Source organism: Meles meles, chromosome 8, assembly GCF_922984935.1.
Source record: "Meles meles chromosome 8, mMelMel3.1 paternal haplotype, whole genome shotgun sequence".
In the NCBI taxonomy this organism is placed as follows: Eukaryota; Metazoa; Chordata; class Mammalia; order Carnivora; family Mustelidae; genus Meles; species Meles meles.
Genome location: NC_060073.1, coordinates 38,070,746 through 38,086,954, shown reverse-complemented (window position 1 = coordinate 38,086,954; position 16,209 = coordinate 38,070,746). Strand labels below are relative to the sequence as shown.

The 16,209-nt window shown below is 37.3% G+C and overlaps 1 pseudogene; it reads right to left on the bottom strand.

The window, feature by feature from the left end:
- Positions 1 to 988, bottom strand: part of LOC123948679 — a 54,439-nt pseudogene extending 53,451 nt beyond the window's left edge.
- Positions 989 to 16,209: the final 15,221 nt, after the last annotated feature.

Genomic DNA, 16,209 nt, shown 5'->3' with positions numbered 1-16,209 from the left:
TTGCTTTATTTCGTTCCCTTAACCTACTGAGCTGGCTAGAATTTACAATATTCTGTTGAATACAGTGGTGAATGTGGACACTCTTGCCTTGTCCCTGATGTTAGGGTAAAAGCATTCGGTCTTTCACCCTTAAGTATGATGTTAGCTGTAATTTTTCCCCTCCACCAAATACTCTTTATCGACTAAAGTAGTTTCCTTCTATTTTTAGTTTTCTGGTAGTATAGGTTTTTTTATTAAGCCTTTTTTTTTTTAAGAGCAGTTTCATGTTTACAGCAAAAGTGAAAGGAAGATACAGACATTCTCCATATACCACCAGGTCCCACCCACAAATTATCAACATCCCCCATCAAAATGGTCTATTTATTACAACTGATGAACTTACACTGACACATCATAATCGCTGAAGTCCATAGTTTACATTAAATTTTTGACTCTTGGTGCTCTTGGTGTTGTACATTCTATGGGTCTGGAAAAATGGATGATGAGATGTATCAGTTATTATGGAATCATACAGAGTATTCTCAGAGCCTGAAAATTCCTCTGTGCTGCCTGTATTCACCCACCCCCATGCCCACCAACCACAACCATGGCTCCTTTTTTAATTGTCTTCATAGTTTTGCCTTTTCTGAATGTCATACAGTTGGAATCACAGAGCCCGTAGCCTTTTCAGATTGGCTTCTTTCACCTGGTAGTACATATTTAGGCATGAGCTCATTTCTGTTTAACACTGCATAATACTCCATTTTATGGATTTTTTTTTTTTTTGGTCATTTTTCTTGGATTTTCTACAGAGATGATCATGCCCTCTGTAAACAATTTTCTTTTTTTCCCAATTACTATACTTTTTATTTCCATTAAACATGTGTTACACATTTTTACTTGTCCCACATACCTTGGATATTCTGTTTTGCTTCTTTAGTCTTTTCTCTTTGCTTTTCGGTTTTTGAAAATTCTGTTGATAATCCCCTAGCTCAGAGATTCTTTCCATGTCCAATCTGCTAATTAGCCCATCCAAGCATTCTTTATTTTTGTTATTTATTTATTTATTTATTTTGATATCTAGCATTTCTCTTTGGTACTTTCTTAGGATTTCCATCTGTCTGCTCTTATCATCCATTTGTTTTTACATGCTGTCTGCATTATCCTTGAGAGGCCTCAGCATATGAATCAGATTTGTTTTAGATGTGTGACCTGATAATGCCTGTGTCCCGCCATGTCTGCTTCTGATGTTTGCTCTATTTCTTCTGTAAGGGCCTATTTAGCCAGAGCAACTCCATCTTGGTTAAAAGCCATTTTGGTGTTTGTGCAGTAAAACTTAAACTGACCCTGCCCCCCCATCCCCCAGAGAAACTTACTTAAAAGCAAGTCTGGGAAACCAATAAAATATGGTCAGCTAGTTCCTAATAACAGAGCCCAGGATACAAGGCCAGGTCGGCCAGTTCCTGATAACAGAGCCCAGAATACAAGAACAAGTCAGACCCAGGTGGAGACATCCAATCAGTAAAACACACATACTGTCTCATTAACCACCAAAGAATGTAAACTCCACCTTTTGGGTGCCAAACTTGAGCGCCATTTCTGACCAGAGTAATAGGTTAGTTCGAACAGCTACTAAAGGGTAAATTATAATTCAATTGGCCACTTGCATGTGGCCTAACATGACTATGCAATGTTACAATCTCATTGGCCATGGTTTTGCTCTATAAAAGGTAGTCTGTAAGGTGGGGAGGGGTCGCCCTCTTCGGAGCAGCGGCCCTGACAGGTCATTCAGTCAATTCTTAAGTCTTTAAGCTGGGAGTGGTAGCTCTCTTTGGAGGCAGCCCTGACCGGTCAGTCAATCAATTCTTGAAGATGTAAGATGGGGAGGGGTCACTCTCTTCAGAGGCAGCCCTGACCAGTCAGTCAATTCTTAAGCCTGTAAACTAAGGGTGGTCGCTCTCTTTGGAGATGGCCCTGGCTGGTCAGTCTGACTTCTAATGCTTGACATAGAATAAAGCTTTGCGAACTTTAACTTTGTTTTAGTCTCATTCCCCTGGCCAATCAGTCTGACTTCTAATACTTTTCATAAAATAAAGCTTTAAATAACTCACTTTGTCTCAGTCTTGTTTCGTTTAATAACGGACCTAACACTTCAAACCGTGCTTTTTTCCCTATTGGTATGACTTGTAATATTTTCTTGATAGCCAGATATGAAGTAAGGGATAGAAGAAAATGCTAGAAATAGGCCTTTGGGGATGCAGTGGTGAAGCGAGTGGGGAAAGGAAGCAGTCCATGGTCCTATCATTCAGTCTCTGCCTTTTATCGAGCCTGTGCCTCTGCACTGTGAACCTTACAAGTGTTTCTCAGTTTTTCTCTCTTTCCTTTAGTGAAACTGGTTGGCTAGAGTGGGCTCAAGTTGGATGTTTCCTTTGTTCCACATGGAAAACGAGAGCAGGAAGGAGCTCAGGATTTCTTTTGCCCCGGGTCAGTTAGGCACTGATAATACCCGGTGGATTAGGCTCTAGTTAACTAGTTTCTCATGAAGGTGAGCTTTGTTAAGAAAATCTCTGGTTTATTTCAAAATGATTTCTCTTTCCCTCTCTCTGCCAGAAGCAGAAGGGGATACTTCTTTGATGTTTATGTGAGAATCTTTCTGAGCTTCTCAAGGTAACCATCACAATGTTATCATCTCCCTCACCTCTTAACTGGATCCACTCAGAGCTTTTAACTCTCAAAAGTTGTGGGCACATAGCCCGGGCTATGGACATTGGGGAGGGGAGGCGAACCATAAGAGACTATGGACTCTGAAAAACAACCTGAGGGTTTTGAAGGGTCAGGGGTGGGAGGTTGGGGGAACAGGTGGTGGGTAATGGGGAGGGCACGTTTTGCATGGAGCACTGGGTGTTGTGCAAAAAGAATGAATACTGTTATGCTGAAAAAATAAATAAAATGGAAAAAAAAAAAAAAGTTGTGGGCACAAAGCCTCCAGCAACTAGTCAGTCACAGGTCAGGGTTTCTTACCCCTGCACTGTTTCTCTGTGTGGTTCCCAGTCATGAGTTCCTGCTCTGGTAAACCTCAACTCTCTATATCCATGTCTGCTTCTCAAATTTGGGGGCAGCTGTTTGCTCTGTGTCCTCCCCTCTTGTAGGGATCAAGATCACTTGTTCTCTGCGATGGAGTGGTGATTTCCCAGCTCCTTACATAGGGCGTCTGACCTTTCTTTGGATAATGAATGGGTGTTAAATTATGTCAAATTGGGTGATTTTTCTTCTTTAAAATGTCTTTTGTAGAACATGTATTACTTTATAATTTCTTTTCTAATAAGAAGGTGAGATTTTCAATTCTCTTTTTCTTCAAGGGATTTTTGGAGCATTTTTATGATGGCTGCTTTAAAATTCTTGTCGGGTAGTTTCAACATCTGAGGCATCTTGTTATTGACATTAGTTGATTCTCTTTCCTTATTTGAATTGTGGTTTTCCTGGATTTGGTTTGAGCAGTGATTATATTAGGATTCTAGGAGGAATCCTATAGATGTAGGTTATTAGGGCAGGAGAGCTTCTAGTAGTATTTAACACTTCCATTATAACAGACAATTACCCTGAATACATTTAGCATAGAGGGTCTGGTCTACTTACTGGGCTTTAGTTCCAATAACAGTTCAGTTTTCTGCTATTTTCATTTCTCAGGTCTGTAGATTTCCATCCAAAACCTCTTGGTGCCATCCTGGGGTAATGTCTCAAACCAACTTCTAATTTTAGCTTGACAATGCTGCCTTTTGACCATAACACAGGAGAAGGGGCAGTTCTCCCTGATTTCAGCATTTGCAGTCATCTGGGGTATTTTCTGTGACCACTTTTTTCCCCCCAAGGCAAGGTGAGTGCTATTTGCGAGGAGAGGGAGGTGGAGAGAAATCCATCAACAGTCCACCTCCCCTTCATATTCTTCCAGAAGGAAACCCGGCTTCAACAACAGCTACCGTACTGATGTAGGGGCCTACTTAGCCAGAGCAACTCCATCTCGGTTAAACAGCCATTTTGTTGTTTGTGCAGTAAAACTCAAACTGACCCTGCTCCCCGCCCTCCCCCAAGGAACTTACTTAAAAGCAAGTCTGGGAAACTAGTAAAATATGGTCAACCAGTCCCTGATAGCAGAGCCCAAATACAAGGATGGGTCAGGTCAGGTGGAGATAACAGAGCCCAGAATGCGAGGACGAGTCAGGCCAGGTGGAAACAATCTCAATGGCCAGGTTCAACCACATGGCCTTTGCTCTTTAAAAGCTAGTCTGTGAAGCTGGGGGTAGTCGCTCTCTCTGTTAGAGACGGCCCCAGCCTGTCAGTTTGATTCTCAGTGCTTGGTGCAAAATAAAGCTTTTCTTGACCTTGGCTTTGTATCAGTCTTGTTCCTCTGATCATGGACCCCATCACTGATAAGATAGTTAAGACATAACACTTGCAAGTCATAATTATTTTGGACTTATCTCTTGCTTTCTCCTTGAGAAACACTGAAAATTTTCTGAACATTATCTTGCTAAGTTTTCATAATGCCTGAGGAGAACAAAGAAAACAAATTTAAAGATATTTTTGTCAATAAGATCAAGGTACCAGACAAGGTTGTTGCTGATATCCAGCCATCAATCATGTTTTTTAATTTTCAAATTTAATAAATGTTGGGACGACCAAAGAATTTTATCTGCATAATTATCTATGCTTACATTAATGAAGGAACCCACACTACAGCATATCCTAAGGTGCCTTTTCCTTGACTACAGTTTCAAGGGATATGCTATTCCAAAAGCGTTTCAGGGTAAGGGAATAGATTCACAAAAGCTTTACATTGTATCTGCCTCATATTATATTTGACAGTTATCAGGTAGTACAACTCAAATCTCACTAGGCTTCTGAATCCCCTAGGATGCTTACTAAAAATGTGGGTTCAGGGGTGCCTGGTTGGCTCAGTCAGTGTATCCTCTGCCTTCTCTTCAGGTCTCTTGCATCAGGCCCCCTGCTCAGCTGGGAGCATGCTCCTTCCTCTTCCTATCCCACCTCACATGCTCACACATGCGTGCACACGCGTCCCCTCGCTCTTCTCTCAAATAAATAAATAAAATCTTTTTTTTTTTAAAGTATGGGTTCCGATAATAAACAGCTGGTATGCTTTTAGAATACAAGCACTCAATCATATTAAGAAATACTTATGTTGATATATTAGATGAGGTTTTCTGATAAACAAAAAATTGTATCTTAGTTTTCAATGTGCTACTATCTGTTAGAAGATGTTGAGGTTTTTTCCCAGACAGATTGATGATTATGTTTTTAAACTGTGTCATGATTTCCATTATTGTATCTACAAGCACATAGGTCATTATCATTTTTTAAAATTATAGTGTCTAGACACCTTATGACTTCAATGCTTTTCTCATTCTTTTATATAAAAAATATTTTACTTATTACGAAGAAAGAACATTCTAGTGGCAACTTGTTCATATTGACTGAATGTCTTTATGTCTATTGAAGCCACTGCAAACACTTTCTTCTTGTAGATTTCTTCTTATAGATCCCACTAATGTTTGTGATTTTGTCTCTATTTTGTCCTGCCCACATGTATTAAAACAATAAGACTTTCTCAAATGTGAAGAATTCAAGCAAATCTGTTGTCCCTTTCCTCCTCAAATTTAACTTCTTTGGTCTGTTCACATTTGGTACACCTATAGGACCTGTTCAGTAAAGCACGAAGAATATCTCATAAGCAACAGTACTGCCTGGAGATATTTCTGGTTCTGATTGTAGAAAGCCTTTATTAGATTTACTTACTACTATTAGTAGATCCTATCCTGTGAACTTATAGCACAGATATAATGCAAGAAGGAGTCTGTTTCCTACCTAACACCTTACATACACCCTTCCTGGTGTTAAGCTTATGACACGATTCCAGTTGTTTGTATGAGGTGCACTAAAGTTTGAGAGTGAGGGAAATACCTTCCCACCAAAAAACAGAAGCAAAAACAAAAACTAAACTAAAAGTTTGCACACATTTTTTTAAGACACAAAATAAATAAATAGGATATTGGGAGAGGTTACAATGCAAACACTTAGACCTACCCCTCAAAAATAAGGCAACTAAGGAAATGATTTTGAACTCCAAGTATTATCATTCTGTGCTTGACAAAATCTATTGTATCATGGAAAGACTTGACTTTTATCTCTTTCAGTATAACACTTAAGATCCTTTTGTTTGGATTTACCTCTTTGATCAGAGGTAAATGTTGTGTCTAGATTCTTCTCAGAATCGTTACTAAAACAGAGCATACCATGTACAAACAAAATGTTTTTGTGCATTACATAAGTAGAAATAGATGATACTTAGATTTTAATAATTTTGTCTCATATTAGTTTTCTTTATGACTTCCATGTTTTGTAATTTGTTGAGCCAAATAAGTTAATCTTAAATATTAGGATTCTAGATTTTTATTTATTAAATTATATTAATTTTGACTCTTATTGTTTTTGTAAATATTTTAAAAGATATTTCTAAAGTGCCCTTGCACCAGAAAGTGAGATACACCCATACACACACACACACACACACACACACATACATAGAAGCAGAAAAACAAGTGAAAAACTTCTAAATAATAGTAAGTACAGAAGAAAACCTATAAACAACTAGATAGAGCCAACAGCTGAGTTATAGTTATAGTTGTTGTTACTTTATATAGATTATGATCTTGGTTGAAAAGCATGATACTTAAAAATAATTCTATGTATTTGTAACGTAGTCCATTTTTTTCCCTAAAAGATGGCAGACCAATTTTGATCCTTCAAAAAATAGCCTATTTGGAGGCACCTGGGTGGCTCAATCATTAAGTGTCTGCCTTTGGCTCAGGTCATGATCCCAGAGTCCTGGGATGGAGTTCCACATCGGGCTCCTTGCTTGGCGGGAGGCCTACTTCTCCCTTTCCCACTCCCCCTACTTGTGTTCCCTCTCTTGCTGTCTCTCTCTAATAAATAAATAAAATCTTAAAGTAAATAAATAAATAAACAACCTATTTGGAATAGATATCTGCAGATATAATTTCATAAAGACTGTATTGCCTTTTTTAGGAACTTGCCAATTATTAATTCATCAGCTTTGAACCCAGTGTTATATAACAGTTAATGTTTCTGGTTAGTTCTATTTTCTAATCCTTCTATTATCAGTTATTAATATCACTTTGTGGATTATGAAAACCTGTGGATCCTTAGTATTATTAGGACCAAACTTAGAACTGTCCCATAAATGTTTGTTTGGTTTACACAACCAATTAGATCACTTTTCCCAAGTCTGGATTCTGTGAAATGTCAGAGTTCCATTTCTCTACTTACTTTATACTAGTAAGCCTGTATAATGTTAAGAAAAAATAATTACATAATTTAGTACTTGGTGAAAGAATTCATTACAACTGTTATTTGGCATATTATTTGAAAAAAAATCTAGACGAATGATTCAATTTCTTGATTTAACATTCTAAAGACAATTCTTGTATGCATATCTCATCGAAGTACCCTTAACTTAGAAAAATTATTGCCTTGTTAGAAACGTTTAACATAATTTTTTGTGTAAATCTGATAGTGGAATGTGGACTGGGATGAACAGTTCTAGAAAACAAACACACAACAAGAAGATAATATGCTCTCTTTAAGAGAAGTTTAAGGGGCACCTGGGGCTCAGTAGGTTAAGCCTCTACCTTCGGCTCAGGTCATGATCTCAGGATCCTGGAATCAAGCCCTGCATTGGGCTCTTTGCTCGGGGGGAGCCTGCCTCCCCCCCTCCTGTGCCTGCCTCTCTTGTGATCTCTGTCTGTCAAATAAGTAAATAAAATCTTTAAAGAAAATAAGAAAAGAGAAGTTTAAGAAAGTGGGATTTAATGGAAGAAAAAAATTCATGTACAACCAATAATCTTAGACTCATTCTTTTAAACCACAGACATATTGTTACAAATTTAATGGCTTTATTAATATCTGAAAACTAGAGTCTTGATCTGACCTCAGAAATCGAATTAAATGCATTGTTGAGGGTGCCTGGGTGGCTCAGTGGGTTAAAGCCTCTGCCTTTGGCTCAGGTCGTGATCCCAGGGTCCTGGGATCAAGCCCCACATCAGGCTCTCTGCTCAGCACGGAGCCTGCTTCCTCCTCTCTCTGCCTGCCTCTGTGCCTACTTGTGATCTCTGTCTGTCAAATGAATAAATAAAATCTTTTAAAAAATTTTTTAAAAATAAATGCACTATTGAACATTCTGGAAATGGCTTTCAAGTTTAAGGAAATTGGTATTTGAATAACTACCTGATTGACAGAATTGATAGGGCTTTGAGTATATGGATTCAAGTTAAATAAAATGGATTGAATGAAGCAATAATTTCTCCACCCTGAGTGTATTCAGTTTTTCTAGGTAGATAATATTTCGTAAATACACACAAAAAATGAAGAAATCATTGGTTTTACAACAACAAAAAAATGTATTAAGGCACAATGAGCACATTTAAATTAATGTAAATTACAGGCCCTGTGCCATGTACACCATCTCAAAAATGCCTTTCAGTGTGGGAGACCAGAGACTTAGATGGATATAGTATTTTATTCATAAAAAAATATTAAATAGGGGTGCCTGGGTGGCTCAGTAGGTTAAGACCTCTGCCTTCAGTTTGGGTCATGATCCCAGAGTCCTGGGATGGAGCCCTGCATTGGGGTCCCTGCTCAGCAGGGAGCCTGCTTCCCCCTCTCCGCCCCCCGCCTGCCTCTCAGCCTACTTGTAATCTCTGTCAAATAAATAAATAAAATATTTTAAAAATATATTAAATAAAAGCTGAAATCAATAGGTCACCTTCCATTTTGGGATACACAGCTTTGGTTATGACATATCAAAAGAATTTAGTGATTTGGAGAATTAGAAAAATATTACAGTACTAAATTATTGTTTTAAAATATAGAGACTTTACTGAAAGAGTAAGTTAGTGTCATTTATGATCTAATTTTCACATTTTTCCATAGCACAGTTAGAGACAAAGAGTGTGAGAAAGAAAAAAGATAAAGAAGCAATTTTATAGATGATTGAGTTTCCTAATGAAATGAATAGGATGAAATGAGGAATCAAAAATTCCTTTTTCTAAAAAAAGATTTTATCTATTTATTTGGGAGAGTGTGTGCAAATGAGAGGGAGAGAGAATATGAAGCAGACTCTGCATTGAACACAGAGCCCAATGTGAGGCTCGATCCAACAACCGTGAGAGCATGACCTGAGCCGAAACTAAGAGTCAGACGCTTAACCGACTGAGGACCCAGGCTCTCCAAGGAATCAAAAACTTCTGCTGGCTCCCTGAGGCCCCTTCCCAGCTCTTAAAAATGTGTGTTTTTGTGAGTGAATATTGCATCTTACAAGTCCCCTTAATTTTCCACTTTTCTCAGGAAGAGGTTTAACTGTCTTTACAAGTTTATGACAGGGAATCAGGAACTATTTAAATTTTAGGTCCACCCCTCATCCCACCTCACTCCACCCTATGCAATACAAAGCAAAGTTGGTCATCATTCCACATTGACATGACGCATATTGGAAGTATTTGTAAGACTTGGCAGAAGAAGCAGACTGATTTTGCCAGGAATTACATGGCAATAATACATTGACCAACCACCCCCCCAAAAAAATATTTTGGCCTAATGTTTTTCTAGATGGAGAATCAGATTTGAATAAGTTTACTTTTTCCCTTTGTTTTCTTTTAACTGTTCTAAATTTTCATTCTGAGATATGACCATATATTCAAATTTTGCCTTTTTTTAATTTCTGGCATGTTCAAGTGGGCCTTGCAGCACTGGGAGTTCTTGTATTCCAAAGACACACAAAACCATGCATCCATAAGTATTTATTGCAGTGGGCTCATTGCATTATTTGTTCTACCATAAAAATGATAGTAAGAGTGGCTTTTAAGGATTTTAAGATAAATGGTATATATTTCCTTAGTAATAGAAAACACTAGGTTATTTTCACTATATTCTATGACATTAAATTTAATCTGCGTATTTATTTTATGTATTCTTTTACTTGCTTAAAAGGTTCAAGTTCATTTAATGTCTATAGCAGTTGACTAGAATATAGGTATCATATTTTTAAAAAGTATAGCTATATATGTAAGTGATCTTTTTAACTTGTTAACATATAGAGCCCCGTCACCTTAATGTAAAATAAAACATTCAACTAAGTGTTAGAGAACAGTAATAAAACTGTGTGGTAGACCTATAACGACAAGGAGTCAAAGACTATCCATCTTTGTGTAACATACACTGATTCTTGAGTAGCAACCATGTCGTCTCTTGAAATAGCATGATTTTATAAAGGTCTTTCAAACACAAAAGTTGTTTAGTTCTTTCCAGTTCTTTAAAAATGTTCATTAGTATATATGTGATTTATTTCTAAGTTAGGAATTTCTTTTGAACTTTGGTTTCATTTTATATATTCCAACTGTCTGTAAATTGAATAGGTACACTTTGTATCATGGAGAGAGAGAGAGACAGACAGAGGGAGAGAGGACACCTGTGTTTACCTTGTGCCTGGCACAAACATGTTTTTGAAAGAAATGTGAGGATAAAATACTCAGTGGACAGGGAGTCATAAGGCTTTAGTTCTTGACTGGACATAAGGAAGTTTTTGCTTTTGATCCTCACGGGTAAGACTGAAATTATTGATTTTCCTATTTTCTTCCTGTGGATGCTTAGTCTCTTGGCAGAAGACTCCAGAACTGCTTAGAAGGTAAAGAGACACTTAGAATGTAAGCAATAAGACTCTGGGCTCCACAAACTTTCCCTCCTCTGCATTAAATTACAGTATCTTCTCTTTTATTTCAGGCATTATCGGGCTAACACATTGGTCTCCAATATGTAAGTTTGATTGAAAATGGGGTCCACGGCTAAAATGACTTGATAATGATTGAAGAAGATATGACGTCTTTCCCATCATTTACTTGTTAAATACTTTAGTCATCAAACTATTCTAGAATCACTTCTTATAAATTCACAAAGTTTCAGGAATTATACATGCTGCTGGAAATACTATAATAAAGGAAAATATTATAAAATACTACTATTCTTATGATCCAGCTACTGTTCTAAATGTTTGCTCATATATTAACTTACTAAATCCTTACAACACCTTGAAAATAGATACTCTATTTTCCCTAATGTTACAGAGGAGGAAAATGAGTTAAAGGATGTTATGGCACTTGTCCGTGGTTACACGCCCAGTGAGAGGATGAGCTGGGACTGTGGCAGGTGATATACTACAGACATGTGTTCTTTGGTTTTTTTCTGTTTTTGTTTTAAGATTTTATTTATTTGTTTGTTAGAGAGGGCTAGGGAGAGAGAGAGCACAGCAGGGGCAGTGGCAGGCAGAGGGAGAAACAGGCACCTCGCCCAGGAAGTAGCCCAAGGCAGGACTGGATCCCAGGACCCTGGGATCATGACCTGAGCCAAAGACAGACGCTCAACTGACTGAGCCACCCAGGCATCCCATGTAGACACATGTTTAACCAGCATTTCATACTGCTTCTGCAGAAAAGGCTGGAGCCCTGCCTTAATACAGCCTATATTCTGGTGGAAGAGACAAACATTGGACAACACAGCCTGTAATTACAAACAGTGATAACAACTATCAAGAAAAACATAAGGATCCTAGCACAGAGGGATCAGAATGTGTTTGAGTTGTCTGATAATTTCACTGAGGAAATAGAATTTGAATTAAGCTTAGCTAACACATTCTCCTCTATGGATTTCCAAAACCTCCAAATGAAAATTTTATTCAGATACTGCCTTGAAATATTAAAAAGTGTATGCTGGGATTCAAATAACCAAATAATTTTGCGAAGGTAGTGGGTAGAGAATGATAGCATCACTTGAAACCAATGCCATTGCTGTTTGTTCTGTGCAAGCTTTCTGAGGTTAAGTTAGTTGCCCTTTAAACTGGATTTTTTCTATAGACATTATATATTCTGTGTGTGTGTCTATCTCTCTCTCTCCATTGTATCCCTATGTGTGCATATCAGAAGGCCAGAAGTTTGATATTAAAATTATTGATCCCAAACTTTCTCTACCATAAATCAACACAAATGAAAATGTGTCCATGTGTCTTCCTTTATCTATCTTAGCTCAAATCCAACTGTTAATTCTACTTAATGCTGCTAAAACACAGTAATGTCTTGAGAACAGGTAATGCCATATACTTGTACCCAGCACCCCCCCCCCCCCTCCACTTTCACAGGGCGTAAGCTACACTCCTGGTTATGCAACGAGCTATCTAATTTCCACGGACAGTATCTCTACCAAACAAGAGAATAGAAAGCAAGGGCATGTGCTTTTGTTTTTCTTTTCCTTCCCTTCCCTTCCCTTTCCTTTTCTTTACTCTTCTTTTCTTTTCTATTTTCTTTTCTTTTTCCTTTTTGTTCTTTTCTTTACTTTTTTTTTTTTAATTCTAGCCAATCTGTACACTATTATATAAAATCTGGCTATTAGATGAATATTTCGTCTGCATAAGTCTAGTGATGGGTATTTAACATATTGGTTCTGCTTGAGTTTAAAGGATACAGCAGGAGTTTTGCTCTGCTTAGGCTCTCACTTACCCCTTATTAAATGAGCAACACATCCAAGATGATAAATATCCATCCTTTTTGGGTGTACAATAAAGAAATTTTGCTTCTAAAAATATTATAGTGATGGCTCTATTTTTATTATTTTCACTTACTTGAATGAGCAAAACTCGAGAATAGCTGGGTGTATTCAGGAAAATGCAGGAGGTGGTAATAAAGGTGATAAATTCTAGAATCCTTGAAAAAAGAAAATGAATCTTCTCAAAATGTAGTAGTAAGTTGAGAGTTTCCTTTACGTGTTTTCAGATTAACTTGAATACAGATTACTTTAAATACAGGGATTATTAACAGAATAAGAGATTAAAGAATTGATTACAGTTTTAGGAAATCAGAACTCTGGAGGAAACGTTCTGTAGAGAACCATAAGAGCTTTTGAATGAACACCCAGGACAGATCTTCTTACCTTGCAATATTATGTTCACTGCCTGTGATTTCTGCTTTCACCATCACTTATTTGGTGGAGGAAAAAAAATTAGGATTTCTTGGTGTTTGAGTTGCCTAATAAATTTCACTTCTTTTTAGAATGTAAATGTTTCCTTCTTTGAGATCTCTACTATTAGCTGAAAATTATCATTTCTGTTTGTACATAGATTTGTATAAATATATGTCTCCTGTTGTGAGGGTGTATTTCTCTGTACGGCCCCATGGTGGGCATTCTCAAAGGCTTGTGCTTCTATTTTTATTTGTGGTTTCAGGCATTGTGCACATATTTGTTGGCACATACATTGGGCATATGTACATATATGCCTGTATATTGTGCCCCTGACATGAATGTGTATATGTAGCTACACATGTGTCTATGTCTCATAACATAAATCCAGAAAATGTACAAAGAGGTGTTGTATACCTTTTTATTTGTTTGTTGTGGTTTTGTTTTTGTTTAAACCGTTCACAGCATTATTTACGAAAGAATTCTAAAACCACTAGGTATTGGGATTCTAAAAGCGTTAGATACTCGTGTTGTGTGAAGTTCCAGTGTTGTTGCAATGACCCAATATACTAATATAGGTTGTCCACAGCTACCAAAGCTCATAGACACAGGCTTCATCTACATCTTCACGTCCACTCATTTGCCTACACGTGGACCTGGACTAAGGTGTTACATTTGGATTTATTCATTGGATGCCAAAGGGTGGATTCGTTTTAGTAGAGCTGTGTATGCAGAGAGCCCTAAAGGAATTTTATAAATTATCCTGATTTACATCCAGGATATTTTTAATTGTATGCAAGTAAAGAAAGCAAGTAGGTTAGATGGCACATTGTGACCACACTGAAAAGAATTTATACTAATAAAAACATAATAATTTAGTTATGATGTCAAGGAAAATAGAATATATCATTCATTTCCAATAACAATAGACAGAATGTTCTTATAGACATTAGCTTTGGCTATTTCTGAGTATGGACTATTTTTTAAAAAACTAATATGCTTTTGAAACCAGTGTCTGTTTATGAGTAAAAATGATACTTAGTTTTTGTTTAAAACAAGCAATACCTTAAAACTTTGCCTCTTCTCTACATTTTTATTTGAAATTTCAGCAATGCCAGCCAAACATGTTTTAATAACTCAAACAAAATGCTAACTATTATTCCCTGGTGTAACCTGCCAACCATTTTTAGCTTTTATCTAAGATCTAGTGTTCATTGTATAATCTCTACGGATAATCTGTGGACTACAACTTGCCAACCAAGTTATTTCTCTCCATCTTATCATCTTAGGTTGTCCCCTAAGAAATGCTTAAATAATGAAAGCTTACCAATATTCATCTCTGAAGGTTTATCGATGTACTTTGTCTGGCTCAGGGGATGGGATGGTGGCTTTTTATCAGGGGGCTGCAGAAATCTTCCTGAGCATGGCTCTATATTTGTGATCTTATAATAAACTATTAAGAATGTCTCAGATCTGCTTATCCAACAGCTTGGACCAGCATACTAAGGTCCAATCATTTAGGGGACATATGTATATAGTAGAAATGGTTCAGCATAATGGATAAGAGCCAAAGGGGTGCCTGAGTGGCTCAGTCAAACGTCTGCCTTCAGCTCAGGTCATGATTCCAGGATCCCGGAATCAAGCCCTGAGTTGGGCTTTCTGCTCAGCAGGGAATTAGCTTCTCCCTCTCTGTCTGGCCCTTCCCCCAGCTTGTGCTTTCTCTTTCTCAATCTCTTTCTCACTCTCAAATAAATGAAATCTTAAAAAAAAAAAAGAGAGAGGGCAAAGCTTTGGACCTGGACATCTTGGGGATTCTCGGTCCAACCATTCATTAATTGAGTTATCTTAGGCATACTGTTTATCCATTATGTGTTCTATTTTTATCATTTTAAAATTGAGAATAAGGATGCTTATCTAATAATTATAGTAGGTATCTCTTCGACTATGAAGATATTACTTTATCTTAATAATATAAACAAAATACCTGGACCATAACAACCCTTCTGTAAGTTTTATGCAATGTATGTAACATGTGTGTAGGAATATAATCACATGTACAAAATTTTATACAAGTAGTGGTTTTAATGCACACTCTCTTATGATGAGAATTCCATGTGTAGGAATCAATGCAGGTATTGGCATGTGTCCTTATATTCAAGATGATCATATGTACATGTGTGTAAAGACCATCTCTGAATATACCACATACAGCAAATATTGTGTGTGTAGAGGGCAGGTATTGTAATTTTCTCACCTCCGAGGGAGTACTCCTAGTTTGAATTATCTTGGGAAAAAAAGCTTGAATTACTCAAAATAGTTCTGTATTATACTTATAGTCCATAAGACAAAAGTGTCAAAGATACTGTGATCCTTGTAAAACTTCAAGAACGTGACATGAGTAACTCCACATTTATTTATTGGTTTTGTCACATAATATTTATTTACACAAAATTATTTCTGTCTCTGTTGTACATCACAAAGTCTACAAGATTTCATTCATTTACTTTGCAGGAATTATTAAATAATGCAATTTTGTTCCCTTTTGAGATAATTTATTTTCTGGATCTGTTCTTTATTTATGTTAAAAGGTAATATTGGTGACATTGGGGAAAACAAAAATAAGTCATATGTTTATTATCCATAACTGAGGGGCATAATCTGTTTTTAAAGATGTTATTTATTTGAGAGAGAGAGAACATGCACATGTGTGTGCTTACAGGGCCAGGGAAAAGAGGCGTAGAGGGAGAGGGAGAGAGTCTTTTTTTTTTTTTTTTAAGATTTTACTTATTTGAGGGGTGCCTGGGTGGCTCAGTGGGCCAAAGCCTCTGTCTTCGGCTCAGGTCATGATCCCAGTGTCCTGGGATGGAGCCCCGCATCAAGATCTCTGCTCAGCAGAGAGCCTGCTTCCTCCTCTCTCTGCCTGCCTCTCTGCCTTCTTGTGATCTCTGTCTGTCAAATAAACAAAATCTTAAAAAAAAAAAAAAAAGATTTTATTTATTTGAGAGAGAGAGAGCACAGTGGGGTAATGGTCAGAGGGAGAAGCAGACCCCCTGGTGAGCAGGGAGCCTGATGTGAGACTGGATGACTCTGGGATCATGACCTGAGCTGAAGATAGACACTTAAGGACTGAGCCACCCA